This window comes from Dendropsophus ebraccatus, chromosome 13 (genome assembly GCF_027789765.1).
Source record: "Dendropsophus ebraccatus isolate aDenEbr1 chromosome 13, aDenEbr1.pat, whole genome shotgun sequence".
NCBI lineage: Eukaryota > Metazoa > Chordata > Amphibia > Anura > Hylidae > Dendropsophus > Dendropsophus ebraccatus.
The window spans coordinates 16,103,863-16,131,413 of NC_091466.1; the positions used below are offsets into that span (position 1 = coordinate 16,103,863).

General features: G+C 45.9%; 1 protein-coding gene across 3 annotated transcripts in view; it reads left to right on the forward strand.

The window, feature by feature from the left end:
• PLCB2 (phospholipase C beta 2) overlaps positions 1-27,551 on the forward strand; it is an 82,846-nt gene that overhangs the window by 1,365 nt on the left and 53,930 nt on the right. The window lies entirely within an intron of this gene.

The window sequence follows — 27,551 nt, forward strand, 5'->3', positions numbered from 1 at the left end:
TGTCCAAATACAAAACTGTATACAGTAAATGGCTCCATTATTCAGTGTATACCCTCCAACTATTGCTTCTTGATCAGTTGTTCTGTCATTTAGGAGCAGTGGTGCTTTGTCTTCCTGTTTCTCAACATAGAGCATGTACAAAAAGCACATGTGGTTGCATTCACTGAAATGGTAATATTCCACCACAAAAATGCCAAGCTTGCTCCTAAGTCCTCTATGTTTTATATATGTAACACTAGTGCTGCAGAAGTATTGGATATGCGGAACACCCGACCCGGTGTACCAAGGTTTTCTGCATTAGCCCTAAACCAGTGGCCGAGGCCCATGTCCTGTCAGTGTCTCCATAGTGAGCTACTCCTTATGGAAGGAAACACGGGTGCAGCTAGTGCCTTATGGGCCAACTACCCCCCCCTTCCATCCACCGCAATAGCATTTCTAGGGAATAGAAAGATTGGTTGTGCAACCCGTTGCCGGACATAACAAAGAAAATAAATATAGAAATTACTGTATAGTTACATAGTGACTCACAGGTGACGTCTTCTCTGATCAGTGGTCTCTTCTCTGATCTCTTTTCTTTTTTCTCATCTGGCCAAGTTACCCATGATTACTTTTGTCCATAACTCAAAAATTTGCTGCATAATTTGTTGAACTCGTACAAGGTTTGTTCAACTGGACAGCCCTAAAGTCACCATTGTCTGCCTCAGTATAAGCAGGGTGATGTGTAGCAGGCACCCCCCATACTGTGACCCTGTTCTGTTAATATGCCCCCATAATGTGCCCCCAATCTGTTAACGTGCCCCCCCCCATACTATGCCCCTCACACAGTTTATCTTCCTCCATACTGTTAAAGGGGTATTCCCATCTGAGCTTGTTTTCCCCATCCATCGCTGATCACTTATGGGTCCCCCCACCACTGCTGGAAATTGGGGTGCAATTAATGGAACGCTCACCTGTGCATCCAACAAGGCCTATGCTCCATTCATTCATTATGTATTCTTCTCTCCTATCTATAGAGGAAAACAAGCTCAGATGGGAATACCCTTTCCTATGTCCCCATACTGTGCTCCCATGCTGGCAATGTATCTCCATACTGGGCCCCCACACTGGTAATGTACCTCCGTACTGTTCTCCCACACTGGTAATGTACCTCCGTACTGTTCTCCCACACTGGTAATGTATCTCCATACTGTGCCCCCACACTGGTAATGTATCTCCATACTGGGCCCCCACACTGGTAATGTATCTCCATACTGTGCTCCCACACTGGTAATGTACCTCTATACTGTGCCCCCACACTGGTAATGTATCTTTAAATTGTGCCCCACACTGGTAATGTACCTCCATACTGTGCCCCCACACTGGTAATGTACCTCCATACTGTGCTCCCACACTAGTAATGTATCTCCATACTGGGCCCCCACACTGGTAATGTACCTCCATACTGGGCTCTCAAACTGGTAATGTATCTTTATATTGTGCCCCACACTAGTAATGTATCTCCATACTGGGCTCCCACACTGGTAATGTATCTCCATACTGTGCCCCCACACTGGTAATGTACCTCCATACTGTGCCCCCACACTGGTAATGTACCTCTATACTGTGCTCCCACACTAGTAATGTATCTCCATACTGTGCCCCACACTAGTAATGTATCTCCATACTGGGCCCCACACTGGTAATGTATCTTTATACTGGGCCCCCACACCAGTAATGTATCTCCATACTGGGCTCCCACACTGGTAATGTATCTTTATACTGGGCCCCCACACCAGTAATGTATCTCCATACTGGGCCCCCACACTGGTAATGTACCTCCATACTGGGCTCCCACACTGGTAATGTACCTCCATACTGGGCCCCCACACTGGTAATGTACCTCCGTACTGTGCTCCCACACTAGTAATGTATCTCCATACTGTGCCCCACACTGGTAATGTACCTCCATACTGTGCCCCCACACTGGTAATGTACCTCCATACTGTGCCCCCACACTGGCAATGTACCTCCATACTGGGCTCTCACACTGGTAATGTATCTCCATACTGGGCCCCCACTGTGGTAATGTATCTTTATATTGTGCCCCACACTAGTAATGTATCTCCATACTGGGCCCCCACACTGGTAATGTACCTCCATACTGTGCCCCCATACTGGTAATGTACCTCCATACTGTGCCCCCACACTGGTAATGTACCTCCATACTGTGCCTCCACACTGGTAATGTACCTCCATACTGTGCACCCACACTGGTAATGTACCTCCATACTGTGCCCCCACACTGGTAATGTACCTCCATACTGTGCTCCCACACTGGTAATGTACCTCCATACTGTGCTCCCACACTGGTAATGTACCTCTATACTGTGCCCCCACACTGGTAATGTATCTTTAAATTGTGCCCCACACTGGTAATGTATCTCCATACTGGGCCCCCACAATGGTAATGTACCTCCATACTGTGCCCCCACACTGGTAATGTACCTCCATACTGGGCTCTCAAACTGGTAATGTATCTTTATATTGTGCCCCACACTAGTAATGTATCTCCATACTGGGCTCCCACACTGGTAATGTATCTCCATACTGTGCCCCCACACTGGTAATGTACCTCCATACTGTGCCCCCACACTGGTAATGTACCTCTATACTGTGCTCCCACACTAGTAATGTATCTCCATACTGTGCCCCACACTAGTAATGTATCTCCATACTGGGCCCCACACTGGTAATGTATCTTTATACTGGGCCCCCACACCAGTAATGTATCTCCATACTGGGCTCCCACACTGGTAATGTATCTTTATACTGGGCCCCCACACCAGTAATGTATCTCCATACTGGGCCCCACACTGGTAATGTGCCTCCATACTGTGCCCCCATACTGGTAATGTACCTCCATACTGTGCCCCCACACTGGCAATGTATCTCCATACTGGGCCCCCACACTGGTAATGTACCTCCATACTGTGCCCCCACACTGGCAATGTATCTCCATACTGGGCTCTCACACTGGTAATGTATCTCCATACTGGGCCCCCACTGTGGTAATGTATCTTTATATTGTGCCCCACACTAGTAATGTATCTCCATACTGTGCCCCCATACTGGTAATGTACCTCCATACTGTGCCCCCACACTGGCAATGTATCTCCATACTGGTCCCCCACACTGGTAATGTACCTCCATACTGGGCTCCCACACTGGTAATGTATCTTTATACTGGGCCCCCACACCAGTAATGTATCTCCATACTGGGCTCCCACACTGGTAATGTATCTCCATACTGGGCCCCCACACTGGTAATGTACCTCTATACTGTGCCCCCATGCTGGTAAAGTACCTCCATACTGTGCCCCCACACTGGTAATGTATCTCCATACTGGGCCCCCACACTGGTAATGTATCTCCATACTGGGCCCCCACACTGGTAATGTACCTCTATACTGTGCCCCCACACTGGTAATGTATCTCCATACTGGGCCCCCACACTGGTAATGTATCTCCATACTGTGCCTCCACACTGGTAATGTACCTCCATACTGTGCCCCCACACTGGTAATGTATCTCCATACTGTGCCCCCACACTGGTAATGTACCTCCATACTGGGCTCCCACACTGGTAATGTACCTCCATACTGTGCCTCCACACTGGTAATGTACCTCCATACTGGGCCCCCACACTGGTAATGTACCTCCGTACTGTGCTCCCACACTAGTAATGTATCTCCATACTGTGCCCCACACTGGTAATGTACCTCCATACTGTGCCCCCACACTGGTAATGTACCTCCATACTGTGCCCCCACACTGGCAATGTATCTCCATACTGGGTTCTCACACTGGTAATGTATCTCCATACTGGTCCCCCACTGTGGTAATGTATCTTTATATTGTGCCCCACACTAGTAATGTATCTCCATACTGGGCCCCCACACTGGTAATATGCCTCCATACTGGGCCCCCACACTGGTAATGTATCTCCATACTGTGCCCCACACTGGTAATGTACCTCCGTACTGTGCTCCCACACTAGTAATGTATCTCCATACTGGGCTCCCACACTGGTAATGTACCTCCATACTGGGCCCCCACATTATTAATGTATCTCCATACTGTGCTCCCACACTGGTAATGTACCTCCATACTGGGCTCCCACACTGGTAATGTATCTTTATACTGGGCCCCCACACTGGTAATGTATCTTCATACTGGGCTCCCACACTGGTAATGTATCTTTATACTGGGCCCCCACACCAGTAATGTATCTCCATACTGGGCTCCCACACTGGTAATGTACCTCCATACTGTGCCCCCACACTGGTAATGTATCTCCATACTGGGCCCCCACACTGGTAATCTCTATACTGCCTCCCCACAGTCATTGTACCCCCTCCCCACTATATTTAGCCACCCTAAATGTAATGCCCCCTTTCATACAAATTGTTCCGGCACTGAGCAGCGGTGCTATCTGGTGCCCCTGGTAAAGGCGCTTGACAATTCATCTGTGCAACCTGTGCCAGGCAGGCAACTCTATAGCTCTCTGTCTGTCCAGGGCATGTGTCCCAGATCACTGGCCAGACCCCCCTAATCTGTGGCCCTGGTCACAGCCACACCCCTGCAACCGTAATGGTTACACCCCTTCAACCGCAATGGTTACACCCCTGCAACCACAATGGTTACACCCCTGCAACCGCAATGGTTACACCCCTGCAACTGGAAGGAAATGAAGACAGACTATGCCCACAAAACCCTAGGATAGAGCGAAAAAATATTTTAAAACATTACAAATGTGTGTAAAATACCCACAATAAGTCAATAATAAGCATAAGTGGCATATAGGCTATATACTCCCCGTCATAATGCCATGGGGGTTCTGAGTGGGGTGTCAGAACTCCACTAATCAGATATCGATGGACTATCCTGAGGATGCGCCATACATTAAAAACTCTAAGAAGTCCCTTTAAGATAATTCTTATAAAAGAATATAAATGAGGAAGAGTACTATGGGGTAAAATAAAAATAAAAAAATGAATTGATGGGCGAGGTTCTAATCCTGTTACTTAATATTTCCTTCAAGTAATGGATTCTTAGAAATGAATGTATGCGGAGCCACACGTAGCTATAAACAACTTTTAGAGTATTTTTTCCCCCAACACACTGAAGGTTCCCATTGAAGATGAGCGAACCTTAACCCCTTAAGGACAGAGCCAATTTCGATTTTTGCGTTTTCGTTTTTTCCTCCTTGTGCTTAAAAGGCCATAGCACTTGCATTTTTCCACCTAGAAACCCACATGAGCCCTTATTTTTTGCGTCACTAATTGTACTTTGCAATGACAGGCTGAATTTTTGCATAAAGTACACTGCGAAACCAGAAAAAAATTCAAAGTGTGGTGAAATTGAAAAAAAAAACGCATTTTGTTTATTTGGGGGAAATGTGTTTTTACGCCATTCGCCCTGGGGTAAAACTGACTTGTTATGCATGTTCCTCAAGTCGTTACGATTAAAACGATATGTAACATGTATAACTTATATTGTATCTGATGGCCTGTAAAAAATTTAAACCATTGTCAACAAATATACGACACTTAAAACCGCTCCATTCCCAGGCTTATAGCGCTTTTATCCTTTGGTCTATGGGGCTGTGTCAGGTGTCATTTTTTGCGCCATGATGTTTACTTTCTATCGGTACCTTGATTGCGCATATACGACTTTTTGATCGCTTTTTATTACAATTTTTCTGGATTTGATGCGACCAAAAATGCGCAATTTTGCACTTTGGGATTTTTTTGCGCTTACGCCATTTACTGTGCGAGATCAGGAATGTGATTAATTAATAGTTCGGGCGATTACGCACTCGGCGATAGCAAACATGTTTGTTTATTTATTTACTTTTATTTATAACCTGGGAAAAGGGGGGTGATTCAGACTTTTATTAGGGGAGGGGGCTTTTTACTAATAATGACATTTTTTTTTTAACTTTTACACTTATACTAGAAGCCCCCCTGGGGTTAGGGTTATTCCCCCTGGGGTTAGGGTTATTCCCCCTGGGGTTAGGGTTATTCCCCCTAGGGGACTTCTAGTATAAGTACACTGATCTCTCATTGAGATCTCTGCAGCATATATATGCTGCAGAGATCCATGAGATAGGCACTCGTTTACTTCCGGCTGCTGCAGCCGGAAGTAAACGAGTGCCGAGCCGGGGACGGCGCCATCTTGGAGCGGTCCCCGTCCGGCTTCATTCACGGAGATCGCTCCACCGGAATAACATCCCGGAGGAGCGATCTCCCCACTAGACACCAGGGATGACGCTGCGTCCGGTAATCGGATGCATCTGTCATGTTTGACAGCTGCATCTGATTACTGTATTAGCAGGCACGGCGATCGGACCGTGCCCACTAATACCTACGGTCCCGGGCTACACGCGGCACCCGGGACCGCCGCGGATCAGAGCGGGGTCGCCGCGCGGCCCCGCTCTGAACTCCCTTACCGGCATCAGGGCGTCAGGGGGAGAGCTTCAAACTGCTTTTTCATGATAAAAATGCATTTTTCGGCTAATAAACCCAATTACAAAGTTTCTTAAAATCGCCTGGACTCAGGGGCGTAGCTAGGATTCATGGGGCCCCCCTACACACTATAATATATATATATATATATATATTGTGGCCAGAGGCAGAATCCTGGCAGTGACTGGCAGAGGAGAAAGCCAATGTCTGCTTGTTCTGTCTATCCACTGTATTCAACTATAACAGCATATTAGGAGCCTCATGGTTATATACATACATAGGTGCAGGAGCAGACTTCCTGTTGCTTAACCCTTTATTTACTGCAGTGTGTAAGTGTCCCAGTGTTCTCTTACATGCTGCAACACAAACAAAGGGTTAATACAGAAGACAATTAGCTCTCTCCTTCACTACTCCTGCACTGATAACCCCTGACCTCTGCAGGAGCTCAGAGAAAAGAGGTCAGCTGTTATCAGAGTAGTGATGCAGAGCTAATTGATAACCCTTTTTTGTGTTGCAGCATGTAAGAGAACACTGGGTCACTTACACACTGCAGTACATAAGGGGTTAAGCAAAAAGACACAGGAGGCTCTTATCTTCCCTGGGCCCCCTCCCTCCACGGGCCCCATAGCAACCGCCTTCCCTGCCTCTATGGTAGCTACGCCACTGCCTGGACTATTGATTTCTGCAAAAAAAAAATTCACGACAGTGACACTTTAAGCACACAAACCCGATTGTTCAGCATTTGATTACCAGTTCCAAAACGTTTAATGCAGCCCTAAGGCTGCCTGGAAAACATGAATATAGTCATAAGCCATATGCTGCATCCATGTTTTCCAGGACTCCCTAAAAAATGCATCCAACTTCTTCAGCCACTGGTAAACCAATACTACCCACAAGGGTTTGAATGAACCTGAGTGTTCTTGAGGTATGCTCATCTTAAGCGCCCATACCTATGACAATAAGTTATACATACCACCTTATCAGGACTAAATCAGCTGATGGGGGCCTTTTTTGAATCAATCTGCTGGTTTCCGTGAACTTTGCCGGTATTCGGATGAGATCCGTTCTGCACTGGAGGCAGGCCTGGCGCCCCGTGAAAAGATATCTCCTCCCCCCAGCAGTTTTCTCTTCTTACTAAGCCCAGCCTACAGTTTCCTGCCCGGCTCGGCCCCGTCTGGCTCTGCGGCCTGTTCTCAAGCGCCGTCATCAGAGTGGGATACGAGTCCAACTGCGCAGGCTCATACTCTGCACTATGTACCAATGGAGACGGACTGTGGATGTCACTGAAGAGGAGTTCGGCGTTTGAGAACTGACCACAGAGTCCATAGGGTGGTATGTAACACGTATTATTTTCATTAAGGTGGTAAATGCGCTTTAAACAAAACTGATAAACTTAAACAACATACACTCTTTTTGTTAGCTGAACGATGACATCTTTTTGAGACTTTTGGGCACCTTTCGTTGACTAACAGTCTTTCAGCAATGAATATTCTCAGGACGTTATCAGAAAATTGTCTGAAAGATTGTTTATCATTTGCCGGTGTCATTGGTAATGTACCACCAGTTCACACGTTACCACTCGCAGCAGCAAGTTTTGCAGCAAGATCCGCTATGAGGTAAAATCCTGGCAGGTCCATGTCATTACATACTCGCATTGGTCTGAAAGACCGCTGTGAGTATGTAATGCAGCCGCCCCCTTAACCCCTTCGGCTCCCACTCGGCTCCCCCGCTGTCTGTGTATACATTACCTTTCTCCTTGCTTCACGGGGTCCAGGCGTCCTGCTCTCCCGCCCAGCCAGTCAGTGGCTGCGGCTGGGCAACACACTGATTGGCTGGGTGGGAGAGCAGGACGCCGATACCCGGTGAAGCAAGGAGACAGGTAATGTATAAACAAACAGCGGGGGAGCCGAGTGGGAGCCGAAGGGGTTAAGGGGGCGGCTGCATACTCGCAGTGGTCTGAAAGAAAGGGACCTGCCAGGACCTTGATTCGTAGTGGATCTCGCTGTAAAACTCGCGTGTGAACGTACCTTAGCAGACAATATTGATAACTGTGTCAGACAGCCATTGGTTCAGTGGTTGTTGCTATTGGTTACACCCTTCGCAAGAGCCTATACTTTCTTGTAAATAAGTGGTCATGTAGTAGTGATAAAGTTTCGCCACAAGATGTCGCTATTGTAAGTGTATGTACTTAGTTGTTGCACAGCTGAAGTATGGAAAGGGTTATTGTTTGCTTATATGTCACATGGATCTGTGAACCAAAGTGTCTTCTTCTCCTGTCCTATCATCTCCTTCTTTTCTTCTTCTTTATGCGCTCTTCAACCATTCACAGCACACCTTACAGGGAGCGTTAGATAGGAAAACATGTGGGTAGAGGAAGTGTGAGTGTCTTTTGATATTGGACTTTGCAGGGGAAGGACGCAAGCTAGAATGCTCCCGACAGTGGTTCTTTTGGGCCCTGGCCCTTCGCCAGGTTCCCAGTCTTGGTATGAGGTCTTTGGTTACTAGACTCTGTAGAGCCAAGACGCACCTAACAGTTTCTCTTCGAGTAACCTTACTCAGCACTATGCATTGTTAAAACCTTTACAGGAGAGGACAAGTCAGAGATTATCTCAACCCATGCTGTGGACTAGGAGAGTCACAGTGCAGGACAGTATCCACAAAGGCAGAAAGCTAGGAACTGATCCGCATAGAGCACAGTTGCTAGAAGCCTATGAACTCTATCTCAGAGCGCGGTTTTCAGCAGGAAACCCTCATCATTCCGCTCATCCCTGGTAACAAGGTCTGGGGCTTGTGTCACCAACTAGGATGGGTCCCCCGACACTGGTAGGGCAATAGGTTCATTCTGACAAGAGTCGATGCACGGGCACAAGTATTCTCTCAAGTATTCTTCTATTTCTACCTCATCCTCCAACATCTCGGCAGAGCACAGTACTACTTGGGTTGGGACTCTCACGACATCCTCCTCTCTGCTCCTCTGTTTCTCCTTTGTATCTCTCAGCACGCAACCCAGTCAGCACGACTGTACCGCTCTCTAGACTCTCACCACGGATCTGGATCCTGAACTATTAACTGTCCTATCAAGTATAAAGTACCCTGTTAATGCAAAGCTGTATGTTCTGCTGCACACAAGTACCTTCAGAGTAAACACCAACACAGTATACACGCACTCCTTGGGACATTTCCCCTTTCTGTGGGTGGCAGTACCAATAATTCGGGGGTCACTACTCCACTCCGGACCACCGTGATAACAACCCAAGGGACCCCGTAGCAGCCCGGCATTTCACTGACCACAGGGGAACAAGGTTTAACCGGCCCTCTAAAATAAAAGCAGGTGTGCCACCATACCTGTGTGCCCAACCGCCACTGGCGTCACGACATAACACCCTAGGGTCCAGCTACATCTCGGCCAACCACCATAGAGGTGGCGTCACACCACCTAGCAAGGGACGGCCGTACCACTACCATACCAAACGGGGGTGGCACACCACACATCATTAGAAAAGTGTTCTTGAGTATAATGTATACAGGGTGAGTTTGTGGTTTTGTTGTAGGCAATTGTGTGGGATTGGGGGGGGGGGGCAAATTGACCTCTTGCACCAGGTTCCACAAGACTTTGGCTACCCCCTGTCCAAATGTCCTCTTCCCGAGATTAAAAACCTTATCAGTAAGTGACACTCTGCATCACCTTCTGTACCAGTCCTTATATTTTATAACCATTTCCTTTCCTCTTAAAGATTGCTCTTTGAACTCTTAGCCTGTGTTTATAGTTGTTGGTGTTTTTCATCCTTCTATGTTCATAGTTTGTTACTGATGTTGAGCGAACTTGCCCAATCCGAATACTTGGCATTTGACTCCTGGAGGCTGGAGAAGTTGGACACAGCCCTAAGGAGTAGTGGAAAACATATATATACAGTCATAGGCCATAAGCTGTATCCATGATTTCCTGGCAGCCAGAGGGCTGCATCCAACTTCTCCACCCACCTGTAGACAATTGCTTAGTGTAACCTAACATTCTGCAAGTTCGCTTAACACTATTTGTAACACTTTACCTAATAGGAGTTTAATACTTTACATTTACTGTCACTTTTTTACTTCTCTCACCTCTTCTGTATGTTGTCAATTTTTGTGGTTGTCTTTCCTGTTTTGTGTATTTTTTCTGTGTGTATTACTTTTATGAAGAAACCTCTATGACGTTGATACACAATGCTGGTTTGAATTGATGATTCCCTCAAGTTGGTTATACAGAAAGTTCCATACCTGGTTTGAACGACTATGGTATAGAATGTGGCAGGGCAGGGCGTAGCTAAGATTCATGGGGGCCCCATAGCAACAAATATTAAGGGGCCCCTCTACGCACAACACAAAGCACTGCGCATATATATATATATATATATATACACAGTATATGCTCTGTGATGCACCTGGCTGCAGCCACAAGAGTGACTGGCAAAGCAGAGAGCCAATGGTTGCTTGCTATGACAGTACACTGTTTTTACCTGTAAGGGCCTATTAGGGGCCCTCATGGTTAAATACATGGGTGCAGGAGCAGACTACCTTCTGCTTAATCCCTTGTGTACTGCAGTGTGTAAGTGACCCAAAGTTCAGAAGACAAAGAGATATCTGCTTTACTGCTCGTCCACTGGTAACCCCTGACCTCTGCACATTTTCCTTTCCTACTTTCGCAGCTGGAGAACAGAGGTCAGAGGTTATCAGAGGAGATCTCTTTGTCTCCTGATTGTTAACCCTTTTTTGTGTTGCAGCATGTAATTAAACATTGAATCACTTACACACACATACAGTACATAAGGGGTTAGGCAGAAGGACACACGCTTTTACCTTCTCCCCCAGGCCCCCTCCTGCACAGGCCCCATAGCAACTGCCTACCCTGCCTCTATGGTAGCTACTGTGGCAGGGTTAAAGTACGTATGTACAGTGGTCCCTAAACTTACAATGGCCTCAGGTTACAATATTTTAACATTTCTTTCTGGACGTTCTTTCTGGACCATCATAACTTGAAACCAAACTCAACATACAATGTTACAGAAAGTCAGGATCTATGCCACATGTGAATAACTAGATGATCGACTAATACTGGTAAAACCCCAGTATTACTGTATAGCCTGCAGTGATTGGCTGTCTGGTATCTCCTCTCTACAGTACAGTGTTATACTACATGTCCTGTACTGCTGTGTGTGTCTAGTATCTCCTCTCTACAGTACAGTGTGATACTACATGTCCTGTACTGCTGTTTGGTGTGGTATCTCTCTCTACAGTACTGTGTGATACTACATGTCCTGTACTGCTGTGTGTGTCTAGTATCTCCTCTCTACAGTACTGTGTGATACTACATATCCTGTACTGCTGTGTGTGTATAGTATCTCCTCTCTACAGTACAGTGTGATACTACATGTCCTGTACTGCTGTTTGGTCTGGTATCTCCTCTCTACAGTACTGTGTGATACTATATGTCCTGTACTGCTGTGTGTGTCTAGTATCTCCTCTCTACAGTACAGTGTGATACTACATGTCCTGTACTTCTGTTTGGTCTGGTATTTCCTCTCTACAGTACTGTGTGATACTACATGTCCTGTACTGCTGTGTGTCTAGTATCTCCTCTCTACAGTATAGTGTGATACTACATGTCCTGGACTGTTATGTGTGTCTAGTATCTCCTCTCTACAGTATAGTGTGATACTACATGTCCTGTACTGCTGTGTGTCTAGTATCTCCTCTCTACAGTACAGTGTGATACTACATGTCCTGTACTGCTGTGTGTCTAGTATCTCCTCCCTGCAGTTGCTCCTTTGGGCACCAGGTGAGGGCTGCTCCATTGTATTTTTCTGGGACCCTGTGTGATCTGTATAGGACTTGCTCTGATCCTCTAAATAGAAAGTAATTTACAGCCTCCTGTTGCTCTTATTTGTATGTAAGGACTTGCTTTATCCATATTAGTTTTTGCTTGTTTCTCTTAAAATTGCATTTTTTTTCTTATTTTGGGAGGTTTCGGAAGCAATTACATTTTCCATAGAATTTTGGTCTCAAGTAAGGTTCCCCTTACTTATATGTGCAGTGTAAGAGTCACATGAGAGTGACTGCCAATACTACTGGGACAAAGCAGTGGAATTGAGCATGTGTGACCACATTACTGGAAGCCATAAGGTGGTCATAACCAAAACAGGGCATTTTGAAGAATGTTTGTACATTTGTAATGCGTTTCATCTCACATTATGTATCATTATAGACCTATTTTTCTTAAAACAAAAGCCCCTTTAAGTAGCAGCTCTTCTAACGTCTCATCACGTACACAATAGGTTCTACCATTTTGCATGCAAATATGTATCTGCATAAACTGGGGGATTATGCAGGATAAGTAAAACTTGAAGTAAGCTTTGCGGGCTGGATTAGGGAAGGAAGGAGATCTGCTGGCTGTGTCTAAGACACACAACTATTATAGGCGTATATGCAAATAAAAAATTAAAGGATTGCTTTAGAGATTTTAAATGAAATTCTTTGAATGTGTGAATGAATGCACAAAGAAAAAAAAGAAGTGCAAGACGTTCTCTTGAAGATCTTTTGTGGTGTACGCTGTCAGGGGGTGAAAGGTGACAGCGATTTAAAGTGATTACGTTAGGGAACACTATTTAGATGGTATCACAGTAAAATTTATACATTAATGGTGCGTTCACACATACAGGATCTGCAGCAGATTTGATGGCGCAGATTTGAAGTTGCAGATTCAGTGCAAAGCAACTTTGGGCCATCAAATCTGCTGCGGATCTGCTGCAGATCCTGTACGTGTGAACGCACCCTACAACTGAAATTGAATTCAATTAAAATTGAAAACTGCTGTCGGATTTGTAAATTACTTCTATTAAAATCTCTCCATTCTTCCAGTACTTATCAGCTGCTGTATGTCCTGCATGAAGTGGTGTTTTCTTCCCAGTCTGACAAAGTGCTCTCTGCTGCCACCTCTGTCCATGTCAGGAACTGTCCAGAGCAAAAGCATAAATGGAAAACACCAACTGTACTAACACACCAGGGAAACAAAGCATAGCGCCCCCTGACAATGCTGGCACTCACTACTAACATGCAAATTGTGCATTAAAAAAACTATTTACAAAAATGCTATAAAAAGTGTATGGGAGTGCATGTAACCGGCACCTGCTACATGAAGCAGTGATTATGGGAAGTTCTACTTCTTCATTGCGATGTGTGTGCAGAGGGATTGCTGGACATTAGTCTACGTTGTGTATGTTCCTCTGTAGCATGCAGACTGGGGGCTTTATGGTTGTATCTTTACATTATTATTTATCATTTGGTATATCTATGTTAGAATAAATATGAAGTATAGATGTATCCGTCTGGGTTCTGCACTTAACATCTTAGGACCATCATAAAGTGCGGCATACTGTATGTACCTGTGTGATTTTCAGAACAAAGGATTGAGTCTGTGCAGGATATTAGCATGTGTAGTTTGTAGTTTGCTTAGCAGACGTTTCAGTATTTGATTCTAATTTGGTATGAAAATGCAGGCAAATTCCCAAGCAAAGCCCCAGCGCGTCCTGCGAAGCCACATGCAGAACTGTGAGACCTCTCCGCCTTCTGGGTTTGAGTGTCACTGTGATTGTGTCCTGCTTGTTTACTGTAACACAGCGAGGGGAACTGGTCATGATCACTTCCTCTAAAGTTTAGTCATTGAGGCAAAAGCAAAAAAATTAAAGACTGAAAAAAAGACACCAGTCCATTACGACTAAGCAAAAATCTCCGGACGCAGCTATTCATGGAAGCAAGAGTCCCTTCTAACCCCACAGGAGAGCCGGCTGCTTTCCCTGGATCAACTGGATATCATTATATTACTTGTAATCTATAATTCAGTTGATCATTTGTCGTTCAATACCAACCATCCTGACAATTAGTGGGGTATTTATCAAAGGGTGTAAAATATACTGTATATACTGGTGTAAACTGCCCACAGCGACCAATCACAGCTCAGCTTACATTTTAGCAGGGCTGAAAGCTGAGTTGTGATTGGTTGCCGTGGGCAGTGTACACCAGTCTATATTATACACCCTTTTATAAATCTGGGTCTTAGTTTTAAGCGGATCTGCCAAAATATTTGGGTTCAGTAACGTTATCTGAACCTGAATGCTTGCCGTTTGATTCCCCGCGGCTGCCGAAGTTGGATGCCGCCCTGGGGCTGCTAGGAAAAGATGGATACAGTCTATGGCCTAAGTTTCTGATGGGTCCCAATACTTCAACGATCAAGCGATTGCGAATTTGTAATCTTATTGCGGGCCCTATTACATAGGTTGATGCCTGCCTGTTTGGGTGTACAGGGTTCTTAGGTACAGTATTCCACAGGTTTACTACTCTAACTGTAAAGAATCCTTTCCTTTATAGATGTCTAGAACTCCTTTATTCCACGCTGTGGCTCGACACTGCCTCAGTGGTTAATACGACCTTAACTGACAGCTGTCCATTTCTAGATGGGACTTGGAGAGCAGGTGGCAGCAGAGAGCACTTTGTCAGACTGGAGAGAATACATCACTTCCTGCAGGACATGCAGCAGCTGATAAGAACTGGAAGTAATATAAGTAAATTACAAATCAGTATAACTTTATGACACCAGTTGATTTAAAAACTTTTTTTCTCCAGAGTACCCCTTTAAATGGGAAATATCAGCAAGTTAGATGAATCTAACATCCTGCTGATAGTTCCCTATTGCGCAAAAGGCACTGAGAATAAAGGTACGTCTCTTACCTTCATCCTCGGCGCCATTTACTTGCAGTTTTAAGAGACTTACCTTCCTCCTCAGTGCCCCATGTGCAATATAGAGCTATGAGCAGGTTAGATTCCTCTAACCTACTGATAGTTCCCCTTTAAGGCTGGTATATAAAATCCCGTCTTATTGAGGGGAGATGATCTGCCTTTCTGAAGCGTGAATTTAGTTATTACTGTCACATACAATTGTGCTCCCTCCAACACTCCATACTAACCTTATCATATTGAAACTACAGTATGAGTGTCAGGTCTGGAGCCAGTGAATGTGAGTCTCGCAGTAAGCTCAGTCTAGCTGCTATCCTCTGGTTTGTAGGCGAATGATTCATACCGTTACAGCAGAGGTGGTATCTGAGGTGTCAGAAATTATGTATACGTGCAATATAAACCATCTACAAAGTGTTGTGCATTTATAGAAGGTACATAGAAAACCAGGGCCAGACTGCCCAACTGGCAGTTCGGAAAATGCCAGATGGGCCTGTGTGCTAAGTGAGCCAGTCCATGAACAGCTTGATGGCTGACTATTTTCCAGCACACACCCTCTCTGCACCTCACAACATACAGTAGTAAGCCATTGGTTAAAGAAAGCTGTATAGTTCAGACAGCATCATGCAGGAGAGGAGGCAGCCATCAGATTCATCTACAAGTTCTCAGTTGGTCCCACCACCTTATGGTTGCTGCAGGTCCGAGCTTGGAGGAAAAGAAGTGACTGATATGTGTAGTGAGAGTGCTGGATTTTTTTGTCAATACTATATGTCCATTGTAATTTAAATATTTGTAGAATACCAGCCCATTCTTCTGGGTGCCTTGCTTAGTCTGGCCTCTCCCCATTGACCTGTTTGGCACGGGTGACCCCGCCAGGAGTACTACTCCCACCAGCTTAGCTCAATGGTCACAAAGGCACACAAGCTTCCTCACCACGTCAAGGTGAAGGCACCACGAGGGAGCCCCTTCACCCTAACCCAATTACCCATCCCAACCCTTAAAGGGGTTGGCCACTTCATAAACATAATTACCCTTTCTAACTTATTCAGAAAGGGTTAATACTTAGCCCTATAATGCCCCTTCAGGAATGGCGCTCCGGCCGTGTATTTGATGATGGGTGTCCCCGCTGCGCTCCGCCGTCACCCCCCGGAAGTTAGGCCATGGAGGGGCATGTGATTATCAGCTCATCCACTGCTACATCCCGGCATTCCCTGTGTGCCTGGCATTCCGCACCTGCATGGTACTATAATGTATAGCAGGCCATTATAGCTTGTCGGCGGACTGATGTGGGCGCACGCGTCTCCGCCCGTTTCATAGACTCCATGTTATGCACGGGCGGATTCTGTCATCTGTCCAAAGAATGAACACATGGAATGGAGTCTGACACGAGCGGAGACGTGCGCCTGCATCAGTCTGCCGGCGGGTGCCAGCTGCTGAATGCACAAAGTGTTATCCGTCGGCATTCCGCAGTGTGCACATACTCTTAGGGCAGTGGCGCAGCGGTCGCATCGGTCGCCGCCGTGACCGGGTCACCACCAAGGGGGGTCCCCGCTACCTTGCCGCCACACTGCCCCCCTCCTACTCCCTCTTCTGACCGCAAGCAGTGTTTTGCTTGCGGTCACAAGAGGGAGGCTGGAACTGGCCCCCGGCTCTTTCGCGTCCCAGCCCAGGGGAAGTACTTCCTGGACAGGGCGTGTCACTAACACACGCCTCCTGTGTCGAAAGTAACAGCCCTGGCGCACACAGAGTTCTGTGGTCGGTGTGCTGCCAGGGACAGGAAAGAGCTGGGGAGCTGCGGGTCAGCCGGGAGCCAGTTCCAGCCTGCAGGAGAGAAGAGCCACGACGGGGGAGCGAATTGTCAGGTGAGTTGTTGTTTTTTTATTCTTTTATCTGCGTTGCACAGACTAGGGGGCATCTATAAGAGGGCTAATGGGGGGGGCATCTACAAGGGGGATAACCAGGGGGCATCCATAATGGGGATAACCAGGGGCATCTATAAGGGGGATAACCAGGGGCATCTATAAGGGAGATGACGGGGGCATCTATAAGGGAGATAATGGGGGGGCATCTATAAGGGGGATAACCAGGGGGCATCTATAAGGGGGATACAGGGGGGACCATCTATAAGGGGATAACCAGGGGGCATCTATAAGGGGGATAACCAGGGGGCATCTATAAGGGGGATAACCAGGGGACCATCTATAAGGTGGATAACCAGGGGACCATCTATAAGGGGGATAACCAGGGGGCATCTATAAGGGGGATAACCAGGGGCATCTATAAGGGGGATAACCAGGGGGCATCTATAAGGGGGATAACAAGGGGACATCTATAAGGGGGATAACATAGGGGCCATCTATAAGGGGGATAACATAGGGGGGCCATCTATAAGGGGGATAACATAGGGGGCCATCTATAAGGGGGATAACATAGGGGGAGCATTTATAAGGGAGATAACCTGGGGGCATCTATAAGGGGGACTCCATGGAGGGTGTATGCAATAGGGCATGTACTATAGTGGACAACACAGAGGGGGCATAAACTATAAGGGTGATCACATAGTGTCAGGGCTATCCACCTAATGAGGGCACAAAGGGCATAATACAGATGTGCAGTGTGTATAGAGATGAGGATGATGCCAGAGTGAGGAGCCTAATATGTTTGTCTGGCAGATTCTGTGGATTCGTAGCTCGGAGAAGTTCTCATAACGGCCCAGGGCAGATGGAGAAGGCGATGAAAAGGGAAGAACTCCGATCAGAAGATATAACTGCACTGTAATGTATATGGAGTAAAGAACCTGTGTAGAGCTGAGGCTACCTCTATATGACTGGATGAGGTGATATCGGTCTCTGTACAGTGGATGTTATTCAGTAGCAGCGTTTGTATTAGTCAGTATGTGGTGGTATTACTCAGTATGTGGTGATGTTAGTCAGTAGCAGCAGTGGTATAAGTCAGTAGCAACAGTGGTGTTAGTCAGTATGTGGTGGTATTATTTGTTACTTGTAATCTGGTACTTTGTTTTATTGGATTTAGTGTACTGGATTTGGTCAGTAACAATATGGTGGTGATGGTAGTGGTGTGGTGGTAATATTTGCCCCTTGTATACTGTTATTATTGGTAATATTAGTCTCAGTATACAGGATTTGGTTAGTAACAGAATGGCGGTAATGTGTATGGTGATTATATTTCCTATATACTGTTATTATTGGTAATATCAGTCTTGAGATATGTATATACCAATAGCATAGCATGGTCGAGGAAGGGGGGGGGGCAAAATGACCTCTTGCACCAGGGCCCAAGAGACATTAGCTACGCCCCTGCCTTAGAGTGTATAAAGGAAGGGACACCCGAATCCAGCCCCCAGATGCCCCCCCATCCTCAGAGTTAATGGGAAGATCGTTCGGGAACTGATCTTCCCACTGCTGGATAAAGGTTACCACCTGTATGGGGATAACTTTTATACCAGCACCCCCTCTCCCTTACTGCCTGAGGTACTGTAACTTGGGGCACAATCCAAAAAATATCAGAAGCCGTAATAAAGCCCTAATATTTAGCAGCCATGGAGCGGACCCAGCGCTTCTGGATATGAAGGACCCCGTATTGCACCAGGGCAACATTTTCCAGGTGACGTCCCCCACACTGGAGAACAGGAGACCCCAGAAGAAGTGCAGAGTGTGGGGTAACAGGGGGATCAGGAAGGACGCCATTTTCCAGTGTGACGCCTGTCCTGATCACCACGGCCTCTGCATACTGGATCGCTTCAAGGCGCACCACACGTCACTGGGGTTCTACATTATCTAAATTCTGTCCCTTATTCCTATTTCAGGGGTCACGTTGATCCGGGGATTATTCTGATCGCCATTATGGAGTCGGGAAGGATTTTTTTTCCCAGTGATGAGGCTACTGTTGTCTGCCTCACGAGGGGTTTTTGCCTTCCTCTGGATCAACACAGGTTGAATTTGATGGACACCTGTCATTTTCAACCTTATAAACTAATAATTGGCCTAATACCCCCAAATAAATTAGAATTGTCCCTTTTCCCCAGCTACATAGGTATGGCCGCCATTCCCATTAGAGGATGCCATTAAGCAATTACAAAGCCTCTGTGCGGCCAGGACAGTAGAAACCCCCCACAAGTGACCCCATTCTGGAAACTACACCCAATAAGGAATCTAACAAGGGGGGCAGCGGGGATATGGCCCCCTGGTGACGGCCACATTTGGGACGTGAAAATGAAAAAAAAATATATTTTTTATTTTCACAGCACATGTTCTACATATGTGCCCGTCACCAGTGGGGTCCATATCCTCACTGTACCCCTTGTTAGATTCCTTATGGGGTGTAGTTTCCATAATGGGGTCACTTGTTGGGGGTTTCTACTGTCCTGGCCACACAGGAGCTTTGTAATTGCGACATGGCCTTCATCCTCCATTCCAGCCTTTTTAATGGCGCTCTGTCCCTTTGGTGGCTTGCCCTCTGCCCATATGGCACATTATGTCCACATGTGGGGTATTTTCGTACTCAGGGGAAACTACCCTACACGTTTTGTGTTCATTTTTTTTTAACCCCTTGTGGAAATAGAAAAATCAAGGCTAGACCAACATTTAATGTAAAATTGTTTTTAATTTTTACTCTAAATCATTGATCTTGTCTTGATTTTTTCATTTTCACAAGGGGTTAAAGGGAACCTGTCACCCCCCGTGCCGGGGTGACAGGCTCCCGACCCCCCGTTAGAGCCCCCTATACTCACCTAATCCCGCCGGGTCCCGCTTCTGGAGGTGGTTGGGTGACGGAGATCTCAGCCGCTGCAGCCCGGCGCACGCGCTTAGAGATGAGTCCAACACCCATAGAGAATGACGGAGCGCTGGACTCTCCTGTCATTCTCTATGAGCGTTGGACTCATCTCTCAGCACGCGCGTCGCGCTGCAGCGGCTGAAATCTTCATCAACCGACCACCTCCAGAAGCAAGAGCCGGCGGGATTAGGTGAGTATAGGGGGCTCTAACGGGGGGTTGGGAGCCTGTCACCCCGGCACGGGGGGGTGTGACAGGTTCCCTTTAAAAGATTTAAAAAAAAAACACACAAAATGTGTAGAGCCAAAATACCCCACATGTGGACATAAAGCACCATGCGGGTGCAGGGTAAGTCTCCAAAGGGAAGGAGCGCCATTTGGCTTTTGGAGGCTGGATTTGGATGGAATGAATTTCAAGGGCCTTGTTGCATTTAAAAGCATCTGTGTTGCCAAGACAGTTAAAACCCCCCACAAGTGACCCCATTATGGAAACTACACCCCTCAGGGAATGTAACAAGGGGTGTAGTGAGCATATGGACCCCACAGGTGACGGGCACAAATGTGGAAGAATGTGGAGTGAAAATGAAATATAAAATTTTTTACATTTTTTAATTTTAATGAATTTATGATTTTTACAAGGGGTTAAAAGAAAAAAAAAACACAATATGTGTAGAGCAATTACACCATAGTCCGTAAATACCCCACATGTGGACATAAAGTGCCATGTGGGTGCAGGGCAAGCCTCCAAAGGGAAGGAGCGCCATTTGGATTTTGGAGGCTGGATTTTGAACGCCATGTCGCATTTACAGAGCCCTCGTGTTGGCAAGAGAGTGAAAACCCCCCACAAGTGAAAACCCCCCACAACCCCCCCCATTCTGGAAACTACACCCCTAAAGGAATCTAACAAGGGGTGCAGTGATGATATGGATCCCTTGTTGATGGGCACAATTGTGCTGTGAAAGTGAAAAAATGAAAATTTTCCCTTTCACGTCACATTGTTCCACATTTGTGCCCGTCACCAGTGAGGTCCATATGCTCACTGCCCCCCTTGTTAGATTCCTTGAGGGGTGTAGTTTTCTAAATGGTGTCCCTTTAGGGGTGTTTTTTAGGTTTTGGCACCCCAGAGCCTCTGCAAACCTGAAGTGGTACAGTCAGAAATGAACAAATATAACGGAGCCATTGAAATTCACTAGGCGCTCCCTTATATCTGAGGCATGTGGTTGCGTCAAATAGCGCAATAGGGCCACATATGGGGTATTTCTATAAACTGCGGAAACGGGGCAATCAATATTGGGGTGCATTTCTCTGGTAATAGGTTTACAATAATGAAAGATTGGATTACAATAAAATCTCTGCACAGAAAATTAAAATTTTCAAATTTCTTACACACTCAGCTTTTATTTCTGTGACTCCCCTAAAGGGTTAAAAAACTTTCTGGAAGTGCTTTTGCAGAGTTTGGGGGGTGCAGTTTCTGAAAAGGGGTGCTTTGTGGGGCTTTCTAACACACAGTCCCCTCAAATACACTTTAAGGCTATGTTCACACTGCGTATGAGTACATGTGCGGCTGAAACTACGGGGGTGGGAAAAATCGACATGCGACTGGATGCGTACGAACCGCGAACATACGCCCGTAGTACAGTTATGCTTCCCTAGCTTGTTTCAAAGCGATCTGAGGCAGGTCATTTACTTGGAAATCTTCTCCCAGCCCCGTAAACCACACAGAACCTTTTGGATCGAAAAATCAAGTTCAATTTGGCTGAAATAAGTTCTTCGTACGGGACCGCATGGAAATCCACGGCCGTGAGTTGGAACATTTCCGTCCTCAAACAATGGTCTTGTTCATTTTTCATGCCGCCGCATACGATCCGGCCGTAAGCTCATAGGTAGTGTGCACTGTGCGGGCGTATATCGTATACTTTCAAGCTAACGCATCAACCTCAAAACTACGTGTGTATATTCGCGGTTTGCACTACGGACGTACTCATACGCATTGTGAACATAGCCTCAATCTGAACCGGTCCCTAAAAATATCTGATTTTGAAATTTAACTGAAAATTTGGAAAATTACTGTTAATGTTTTAAGCTTCCTATTGTCTAAAAAAAATGAAAGATAGTTTAATAAATGCCGCCAACATAAAGTAGACATGTTGCTAATGCTATTTAATATATAATTTATGTGGCAGAACCATTTTCTGTATGAGCAGAAAAGTTTCAAAGTTGGAAAAATGCATTTTTCACAATTTTTCAAGTTTTTTTTTTTTAATATTCATTATAAGTATCGACTCCAATCTACCAGACATGTAAAGTACAATATGTCACGAGAAAACAATCTCAGAATCAGCCAGATAGGTAAAAGTATCCTGAAGTTATTAATGAATAAAGTGACACTGGTCATATTCATAAAATTTGTCTCTGTCCTTAAAGGACAACTCCGGCGGGACCCCCCAAAAAAAAAAAAACACAGACACACACAGACACCATACTCACCATCCCTCCGGTGACGATCGCCACTCCATTCGCCCGCCGTCCGCCTCACCGTCACCTGCCTCCGCCGTCCAGCGATGTCTCTTGCTTCCGGGTCCATGAGAGAGAAAAAGCTGGAGCGCATCACATGGCTTCCAGCAAGCTCAGCCAATCAGGGCTGAGCAAGCTGGAAGCCATGTTATGCGCTCCAGCCAATGAAAAGGTTGCTGGTGCGCATGTGCACCAGCAGCCTTTTCTCTCCCATTCACTCTCAATGAAGACGCCGAAGAGGAAGAAGACCCGGACCGCCCCCCGGCTCTGACGTCGTCGTCACCAGATGCCGCCCGGGAGAAGAGGACCGTGACGACCGTAATAGATAATGTATACATTCTTTAACTTCCGGGGTGGGTGGTCGGGAGTCGGAAAGTGGGGGAAGGGGGCCAGACCAGGTATTTAACCACATTACAAAGTTATATAACTTTGTAATGTGTGTTAAATAAGCCCAAAAAAATTTTCCCCGGAGTTGTCCTTTAAGGCCATTTCAGCCCGGTCCTTAAGGGGTTAAACTTGTTTGACGTAACCCAGACAGCGGCCTCTGTGTTCTGCAGTAACAGGGTTGAATTTTGTTCCCAGTCCGGTTCTGTACAAATCTGAAGTCTACACTCTTGTGGGTGTATAAAATTTGTAGAAATATACGGTATATTATTTACTTGCTGTACTATGACAGTCACATACAGGAGAGCCTAGTCTGCAGATCTAGTATATGCGGGGGAGGGGGTTATTAAAGTAAATTCTTATAAGCGCAAAGGGAAAAAAAACTGAAGAAGAAAAACCCAGTTAAGGCGTCATGCACACCTCATACGGAGACGCAGAGCCTTGGCAACACTGAACTACACTCTGTACGCCGCCATCTATTATTATGCCATCACTGTATTATACAATGCTGCAAGGGGATAATAGCTTTAGAATATGGTTTCTGTTTGACTTTCTTTTATACAGTTCCCCATAAAGAGATGATACAGAAGTTAGTGAAAACTGGACTTAAAGGGGAACTCCAGATAGCCTTAGAAAAAAATTTATATGTTGGCTTGTGTTGCCGACCCTTAGAACACTTTTTTGGCTGATCTGTATCCTGCATTATTATATGAATAGTAGTAGGGGTATCTTCTAGCTAGGATAGGATCGCCTAGGATAACAACTGATTAGGATATTAAACCCTCAGTTAGAGTAGTCACAAGATTATAGAGTATCTCCATCCATTCATTGTATCTTGAAAAACCACTATTACCTTGCTGTTGAACAGGGATTATAATGCACTCCAGGTTGAAATACATATACGATCACATGACACAACTGTTTACCGCTATGCGTTCCATGTTGACATGCACCGAGTGGTTTGCGTTCCAATGGAACGTCACCTCTTGCGTTCCGGTCACTTCTAGATTAAAATGGCAGCGAAATGGCAGGCTACAAGGGAATGGTGTGTGATGATTTGTAAGTATTTCTTATGATATATGTACAGATTGTGTGAATAACCATTTCATTGACCATACAACACTACTGTGGCTTCATGGTGATGTGGGGGGTAATCCTACCACAATCACCCGGGGAGTCTACATCATATTGGATGAGTGCTGCCTATTAGTGATGAGCGAATACTATTCGATCGAGTAGTAAGGTATTCGATCTATCATATATTATCGAATAGTACGCCAAATATTCGATAAATATTCGATAAGCGTTCAAATCCCCCAGCTTCCGTTTTTTACCTCCAAGTGGTCGAATAGATGTTTTTCAATAATCGAATACTTGTTCCCATAGACTTTAATGGGATCGAATATTCTATTCTATGCCTAATATGCCCAATATTCTAATATGCCTATATATTTGTTTGTATGGCACTTGCTCCTCTGGTCGTGCGTAACAATAAGACTACATCTCCCTGTAGTCTTCGCGGGCACGGCTAAGACGTCATCTTTTGGACACGCCATAACTTTGCCTCCTCAGCATCTCTTTGCCATGTGTCTGCTTTTTCTTCACCGCCCGGACTTAGGCCCCCGCCATGTCTCCGTCCCCTCCCCACTATGCCTCTACCTTTGCTCCACCACTCCACAGCACTACTTCTGCCCCCTTTTCACTTAGCCCCTGCCCTTTTTGCTGTCCACCCCCCATAACTTACACCTCCACTACCTCCATCCCCTCCCCACTATGCCTCTACCTTTGCTCCACCACCCCAACAGCACTACTTCTGCCCCCTTTTCAACTAGGCCTTGCCCTTTTTACTGTCCACTCCCACTCCATCCCCTCTCCACTATGTCTCCCTTCCCGCTAAGCACGCCCCCTCAGGAGACAGGCCAGGCCCACTGAGCTAGACGTGCAGTGGGAGGAGCAGATGGACCTGGAGACAATGTGGATCGGACGGAGAGATGTTTTTGACACTTCCTGGTTTCAAATCAACTGCAAGTAAGACAAAACATCATGTAGACACTTCTATATAACGTTGCATAAGCATTTAAATCATCTCCTTTAAATGAGAACTCCAGCAAACACAAAAAAGTGCAGGCAAGTGCAGGCAAGGGGGTGCAAAAACATAGTAAAGAATGTATACTCACCTGTCCCTGTGCCCCCACAGCGCTGTATCACTCATCACAGACCCCTGCTGGCCTCCTGAAGCTCCTGCCCCTGCAATATCACAACCCGGCTGATGGATTGCCTGCTCAGCCAGTCAGTGACAGGACACTGCGGCAGTCACTGATTGTCTGAGCAGGTACTTAAAGGGGTAGTGTGGCGTTTAAAAATTATTCACTAAATAACACACATTACAAAGTTCTACAACTTTGTAATGTGTGTTATGTAAGTAAATGGCCCCCTTCCCAGTGTCCCCCCACCCCCGGAAGTGTGGTGCAGTATACCCACTAGATTACGGTCGACCCCGCCATCTTGGGTCGAACAACGTCATCTTCGGGAGGCTGGCCGGACCGCTCCAGCCGTCCCTCATGCCGGCCCCCCTCTGCCACGTCATCAGCTGCTCAGCCGCGATTGGCTGAGCATAACTGACTAAACACAAGAATTCCGGCCAATACAGAGTCACAGCTCAATGTGTCCATCAATCACATGACTGCCTTCTCTCTGTGAGCGCTCAGATGGCCTGGGATACACAGGACTTCCTGTTTTCTGACTCTTTGAGAAAAAAAAGTCAGAAAACAGGAAGTGCTGTGTTTTCCACGATAACTAAAATTAAATAATGAATGTTAATAGCAAACTTGCTTTATATCACATCTACTGTTGATTTAGATTTTGAAAGTAATAATGACAGCGACACTTTAAGGATCTAAATCTGTATAGTCTGGAGGAGACATGATGGAAACCGTTATATATGTTACAGGACTAAATAAGGTTCTGGAGGGAAGTGTTTTTAATAAGAAACTGAACACAAGAACTATAGGGCACAGTCAAAGGATAGTAGAGGGAAAAAAGGTGACAAAGTATTACTTTACTGAAAGAGTAGTAGATGCTTGGAACAAATGTTCAGCAGATGTGGGTTTTTATCCTTACCTGATTCTTATAGTTTACACCGTGATGAGATTTCTACCACCAGTAAGTTCCATTGATTGTATGGTTAGTTATAGGTACAAAGGGGAGATTTATGGAGAGGAACAGTGAACCTATAGCAACCAATCAGATTTAAGGGTTCAAGAATTAAAGCTGGCATCTGATTGGTTACTATGGGCAACTGTTCCATTGGTTCTCTGCACATGGTTTTATTCTTCTTCAGACTGAACCTTATTGAGGGATATTTACTAGAACCAACATAGTCACGCCCGTCTATGCAAACTCATTGTGATGGATGACTTTGGCAGATTTATTAAGAGGTACCGGCCTGCAGTGCCAGCTATGTGCAACACATAGAAATGTGCCAACGCAGAGCTAACGTAGATTTCCGCTACGATTTACACCAGGTCACTGGCAAAATCATAGCAACTCTGGTCGGCCATTGTGGCCACTTGTCTTTTACTCTGCACTTTTGGCGTGGCCCCAGGTGCTAGTGCAGATGTTATATGTAGCTGGTGGGCTTTGGCGTTTTGGGGCTATTTGCCACGATGGCCAAGAGTGGTAGTACCCACCCCGGACACACGTTCACCGGACCTTAGGTAGAACAATTGTGAGAGTGTAGGTGCGGCGACAGAGATGACACAGTCCTAACTTAAACAGTGCTTAACTTTACTGAAATTACATAGTGCAAAATATACAACTTCAGAGGTAGACTTGAGCAGACAGTAGTAGAAGAAAGGTCAAGACTTATCTTGAGAGAGTGCTGTAGGGGCAGGGTATGAGCCCTTGCCTAGTTAGTACAATACTCTGCTGGGATGTGTGTAAAGAAAGATATGTGAATCGTTTAGTCAACTTCTTGTACTCAAGTTTAGTGAAGTCCCAGTTAACTCATCTGACCGCCTTCTGCCTCCCAGTATCTGTAACCGTCCTGAGAGGTAGTACAAGTCCTAGGTCTTTGTCTCTAAGTGTAGTTCCCACTGAAGCCTAACCGCAAGTGGACGAGCATCTGTCAGTAAGTAGCCTCAGCTCTTAGCTTCTTTGACTTACTGGGGACCAGTCTTATACTTAGGAGGTGACTGTCCTGACTGCAGAATGCGTAAACAAGGGGCCCTCTCCTATGGTCCCGGTTACCCTACCTCTTGGCTTAACACTGCATGTAGTGAGATACTTGCTCCTAGCCAGAATAAGAGGCCTTTCAAGAAACTGGCCTAAGCAAGGTGTACCTAATTCACTGCAGCAGGAACCTGTGGCTTGTCCTATCCACTCTATAGAGTAACTAAACCTCTACTGCCCACCTAAGAGGAAATCTCTACCCCTTTATAGGGTGGTGTGACAGAAAGTGTGTGAGAGAGAAAAGAAGTGTGCAGAAAGTCAGCTCAATAAAACAATAAACAAACACATAGCATAACCTTTTACATATACTGCAGCTGTGCACAGGGTTAGTGAGACACCTAGTGGCTGCAGTGGAAAATGCAG